The 6,073-nt window shown below is 33.3% G+C and overlaps 2 non-coding genes across 2 annotated transcripts; both read right to left on the bottom strand.

Annotated features, from left to right (window-relative positions):
• Positions 1-245: 245 nt before the first annotated feature.
• Positions 246-329, bottom strand: Trnal-uaa. Its single transcript has one exon. It is a non-coding gene; the product is annotated as a tRNA-Leu (tRNA).
• Positions 330-5,223: 4,894 nt separating this feature from the next.
• Positions 5,224-5,307, bottom strand: Trnal-uaa. Its single transcript has one exon. It is a non-coding gene; the product is annotated as a tRNA-Leu (tRNA).
• Between the last annotated feature and the right edge of the window lie 766 nt (positions 5,308-6,073).

The following is a 6,073-nucleotide window of genomic DNA, read 5'->3' as shown; positions in this document are numbered from 1 at the left end:
TTTTGACGGGACTTTCACTGGCAGGTAGCTGATGTAGTAAGAAATAGCTTAGGCTACTTTTGTTTTAGAAATTTATTTATTTTATAACTCTGCGAACTGAACAATAGCTTTTTTGTTAAATTCCACGCGAACGAAGTCGCGGGCACAGCTAGTTTAAATGAAAAATATTGTTGAGATATATATGTTAAGAATAAAACATTCAGCCTCAAAAAAGTACCTTTACAATTTTACTAAGGAAAATATATTGTCAGGTGTGGGGTTCGAACCCACGCTCCCTCTCGGGAACCAGAGCTTAAATCTGGCGCCTTAGACCACTCGGCCAACCTGACTTGTCTACGATATTGTAAATATTTTTACTCTAAAGAAGGCTTACTCTATTTGTACACTTTGTGGTAAATAATATTATATTTGAATGAGGAAGGGGAAGTAAAAATACGGACAACTATTATACCGTTCCCACCAAATTTAATTTTTTTTTGTAAATTGTATAATAATTTTATAAAAAAATCTCGGCCAAGTGCGAGTTGGCCTCGCGCACCGAGGATCCCTACAGAAATTATTAAAATTATTTTTATTATAATTATGATGTAATAAAAATTTATTCTTTCCGCAATTTTTCTTTATCTGGGCTATAAGCCGTTGTATCGTACAAAATTTCAAGATCCTGAGTTCACGGGAGTGTACGTGTTGAAAATTTGCAGCATAACGGCTGTATCTTTTGATTGCGTTAGTTTTAAAGTTTGATTTTTTCACAGCTCCAAGGGACAATAGACCTGAGTATTTGATAGGATTTTCAGCTTAATATCTTCACGCGGTCCTTAGAAAATAGGTCTTGACAGTCAGACGGATAACAAAGTGATCCTATAAGGGTTCCGTTTTTTCCTTTTAAGATATTGAGCCTTAAAAATGTGATTGACATTACTTGATCGAAACATGAATCATAAACGAATCAAATACAACCTCTATGAGGAGTAAAAAAGTTTCTGAGAAAAGATATAAATAATCCGGCCAAATGTCAGATATCAGATAACCTTGAAATAAAGTATTAGTGGGTATAGTCCAATGCAACTTACTTATTTACATAAAAATGTGCATAATCGGAACGTTTCCTTAAGTTACACATTTATTTTTTGGCTGTTGAGTGCGACATAATAACTTGGGAGTAAATACAGAAAAGTCAAAGTCTTTGATATTTTATTTTTAAGATTATTTTACCGGTGGTTGACGGAGTTTATCTCGAACATAACATACATTTAGGCTTTATCTGCTGGATGTCAAACTATTAAATTACAACTTTTGAATTCTCAGGTTACGTAACGGAATATTTGATATGTAAATTGAAATTAGATGGTAATATTTAAGTTAATCATTAAAAGAATGCTTCAAATAACTTTATCGTTGCTGCCTTTTGCCTCCCCTGCTGGACATAGGTATTAATATTGTTACTGAAATTTTATGTCAGAGTTTCGACTGTTTATTTATTTTTAATTGTAAACCTTTGTTTAGTTATGCAATTAAAATAACAATAAACAAAATGCTTTAATTTTTTTGTCCCAGAAATTTAACTTTGATATATATATACTAGCTGACCCCGCAAACGCTGTTTTGCTATATAGGTATTTTATTAACCTTCTCAAATTATAAGTTAGGGAAATGAAAAATAGACGTTGGCCGATTCTCAGACCTACTCGATATGCACACAAAATTTCATAATATTTTATGAACCCTCTTAATTTGTTTTGTTTTATTACACTAACATAGTTTTATAAGATCATTGTTACTAACACTTTTTATGGACAATTTTTTGTCTGAAATAAATGATTATTATTATTATTATTTTACTGAATGTCACTCCGTCCGCCCAATACATAATAGATACATATATTATAACTAGCTGTGCCCGCGGCTTCGCCCGCGTTGAAATCAGTGTGACACAAAGTTTTTCCGGCAAACTTCCAGTGAAACTCTCATCATAATCGGCTTAACCGTTCCATAAGCCTTCCTCTTGAAGCCCTCTCTCTATTGATGAAACCGCATGAAAATCCGTTCCGTAGATTTTGAGGGAATCGATCACATACACTTTTGGGGACTTTGTTTTATAATACACTAACTGTTGCCCGCGACTACGTGCGCGTGAAGCGCGCGTCGCGTTTAACAAAATGGTTCGTTGAATTCGTCAGAATTGTGGTATGAAATAATGTAGTAATAATGTAGTATTGTAGTGTAAATATGTTTAACTATACTGCATGCAATTCAGTTTTTAATATGGTTCTACGTAACTATATGCCACAGAATAGCGTAACGCACGCACCTCCGTGACTCCGTGAAGACAGGGGTAAATAAAAAGTATTCTAGTAACGTAAAGGTTGGATATTGTAAAAAATATATTTTTTTGTACTACTTATATGTGATCAATATAAATGTTTCTTGAACACATAGGGTTGCAACGCGCTTATTTTGCTTTAAACCGACCCTGCTGTATAAGTTTCATACAAATTATCAACCCCAATTAAACCCCCTTAGCGGTGGAATATCGCAAAATCCGTTCTTAGCGGACGTCTATTAATTATAATCTACCTCCCTGCCAAATTTCATCTTTGTCCATCCTGGATGAATGGACCATCCAGCAGTTTTTGAGTTCTCGTGATGAGTGAGTCAGTGATCTTTCTCTTTTATATATATAGATTACAATGCATTATTTGAACACCTTCTCACCATGTATAGAGCATACATTTTAAATTTCAAGTTTCTTACTTCAAAAACATGGGACTTTCATACAAACTTCCAACCCCCGTTTTACCCTCTTAGGGGTCGAGTTTCGTCAAATCCATTCTTAGCAATAGATTACGCCCTATAAGGAGCCTACCTGCTAAATTTCAAGTTTGTAAGCATTATAGTTTCGGAGATTTCGTGATTAGTGAGTCAACGTAACATCCCCCGTTTTAACCCCAAAAGGGAGTTGATTTCTAAAGATACATTATTTGAACACCTTGTTACCATCTATAGAGCATACATTTTAAATTTCAAGTCTCTTACGTCAAAAAATGGGACTCTCATACAAACTTCCAACCCCCATTTTACCCCCCTTAGGGGTTGAGTTTCGTAAAATCCGTTCTTAGCGGATGTCTACTTCCTATAAGGAGCCTACCTGCCAAATTTCAAGTTTGTAGGTGTTATAGTTTCGGAGATTTCGTGATGAATGACCTTTCGCGTTTATATATATTATAGATAACTACTTATATAAAAATATAGTAAATTTACATATACTTACATATATAAATATAAGCAGGCGGAGGATTACGCCCCGGCAGGGAGATCAAACGGCCGGGGGTGAGGGCTGAAGGCTGAGAAACCGGCGGACAATCCTAGCCGAGTCAAGTAACACCGCATTTTGCATCCTGGCTGCGAGCGAACCGTCCTGGATCCCTAGTTGCCTCAGATGGTTATTATTATTATTATTATTAACTCCCCCCCTTATAAATTAGTGGTATGAAAAATAGATGTTCGATTCTCAGACCTACCCGATATGCACACAACATTTCATGAGAATCGATCAAGCCGTTTCGGAGGAGTTTAACTACAAAACACCGCGACACGTGAATTTTATATATTAGATACAAATTAACTTATATAATATACACAAATTAATAAATTATGAGTATACGCCCATGATCAGTATTAAATATTAATTAATAATCGTAATTTTATAGGCGTCTCTCAAATAGTATAGCGAATAGCGATATTAAATTTATTTTACTATATAACTAAACAGCACAAAGCTAAAAACTAATATATTTAATAATAAGCAGTGTTATTAAGAAGTTAACTACCAAATAAAAATGTATAACGATATTTGACTTTTATTTGTCTGCATAATAGCGTACCTACATGTTTGTGTATTTGTATTTCTTTTTAGGGTTTTAAATATTTGCATATTATTTTTATGCAGAGCCAATTTGGTGTGACCTACAAATCTCCGACAGGTCATATTACGTTAATTGCAAGAACTAAAGATATATCTCCTAAAATATGTATTCATTGACTTTCCTTGTCATTGTAATTGTAATCCTGGTAGGGTCACGAATTTTAATCCACCATATTGCTCTTATCGCGTTAGCGGATATTTTTCCGTACCATGAGTAACGATTGTTATCAAGCGTCTATAATAACAACTGAGACTGACGTCATGATGTCCACCATTCAAACAAAATAAAATTTACCAGTTTTGAATCAAAACTATTACATAATTCATAAATATTTTATTCAAATATCTCCACTACCAAAGTCGAGGAACTTCATTATATTCGCAGATAGAGAAGAAATATTATAAACTAACTAGCTTATCCCGCAAACTTTATATTGCCATATATGTTATTAACCCCTTTAATCCTTCCCCCCTTGTAACTTAGGGGTATGAAAAATAAATATTTGCCGATTCTCAGACCTACCCGATATGTACACAAAATTTCATACAAATCGGTCCAGCCGTTTCGGAGGAGTATGATAAGTAAGACTGTGCCACGAAAATTTTATATATATAAGAAGATGTTAGAATGTTAATTGAGGAATATTTGCCAGTGTAGGTAGTAAAGTAATATATGAACTCGAATAATCTTAATATAAAGCCAAAACTACGAAAACCTAATTAAAAATAATAACACATACTTATGTGTCTTATGTTATGTGTTATGGGTGGGGACTCAATACTCCTCCTCTTCTTTTGAAGTCGGTTGAAAAATGACCATGGTAACAGCGCTACTTCGGCTCCTTAGCGACATTATGTGTAAATATATTTATAAGAAAATACGTAAGCTACAACAGTTCACAATAAGATTAGCACCTAGCAACCAATATTGCTGATACATAGTAATATATTATATTGTTTTCTATTTTCTAGACACTTTATAAATTACAATCAGGATTTGTTATAAAAACGTGTTAAGGTTTCTTGTATTCAAAAAATAATTGAAATATGTTAAATAAATAAAATATATAATAATAGTAATCACGGTAAAATATTACTAGGCAAGATCGATTTTATCTCAAATTTGTCGAAAACGACAATTAAGTTTCATTAAAAAAGAGTGTACAAGACTGACGTGTACTGTTGAAGTTTTTTAAAGACGTTTTGTATATATATATAAAATATGTATTTTTAAATACATAGTAAAAGAATAGTAAAAATTGCGATTAAAATAGGTATATAATTACGCGTGCAACATTTGTCAGGTGTGGGGTTCGAACCCACGCTCCCTCTCGGGAACCAGAGCTTAAATCTGGCGCCTTAGACCACTCGGCCAACCTGACTTAGTTAATTGTGTTCAATTATAGCATCCTTTTCTTGGATAAATATATACGTACATATCTTGCGCAAATATATAGTAAAGTATGCTTATATTTTAACCCATTTTAAATAAAAATAGTAGGTGTACACCTAAATTAATATTATATTGATTTTTGAAAAAAAATTATATATATATATATATAATAGTTATTACAATTGGCTGTTACCTGTAACTTGTGCTACATTTTTTGCTTACCATGAGCATTAAGTTGCTTACCATAGGAACAGACGGCCGTGTGTGTAAAAAAAAGGAATCGGCAAGAAACTCCGCAGCTACTCTCTCTCTCTCTCTCTCTCTATATATATATATATATATATATATATAATGTATGTTCGAAGATAACCGTCGTTTATGAACCGATGTTAATAATTCTTTTTTATTGGAAAGGAGATATCCCTAGTTTAGTACCATGATAAGGAAACCAGGATCTGATGATGGAATCCTAGAGAAATCGAGGGAAACTCTCGAAAACCCGCAATAACTTTCGATCGAAAGCCGATGTTCATGTAGTCACATTTAAATTTCATCGAGATCTGATTACAACTTTTGGAGTAATCTTTGATAATGCGTATTTACTTGACTATTTTTTCGTCTACCTATGTTGTATTACTTGTTGATATAATTAAAGTCGGTTTTTCTTCGTTTGCCTGCAAACACAATTATATAAAATCACTTGAGGGATAAGTTATTTGCATAAAAAAGATTTTTTAAACACCCGACACATGTAA

This window comes from Melitaea cinxia, chromosome 12 (assembly GCF_905220565.1).
Source record: "Melitaea cinxia chromosome 12, ilMelCinx1.1, whole genome shotgun sequence".
Taxonomy (NCBI): domain Eukaryota; kingdom Metazoa; phylum Arthropoda; class Insecta; order Lepidoptera; family Nymphalidae; genus Melitaea; species Melitaea cinxia.
Note: the sequence above shows the minus strand (reverse complement) of the source record. Positions and strands in the feature narration are given on the sequence as shown.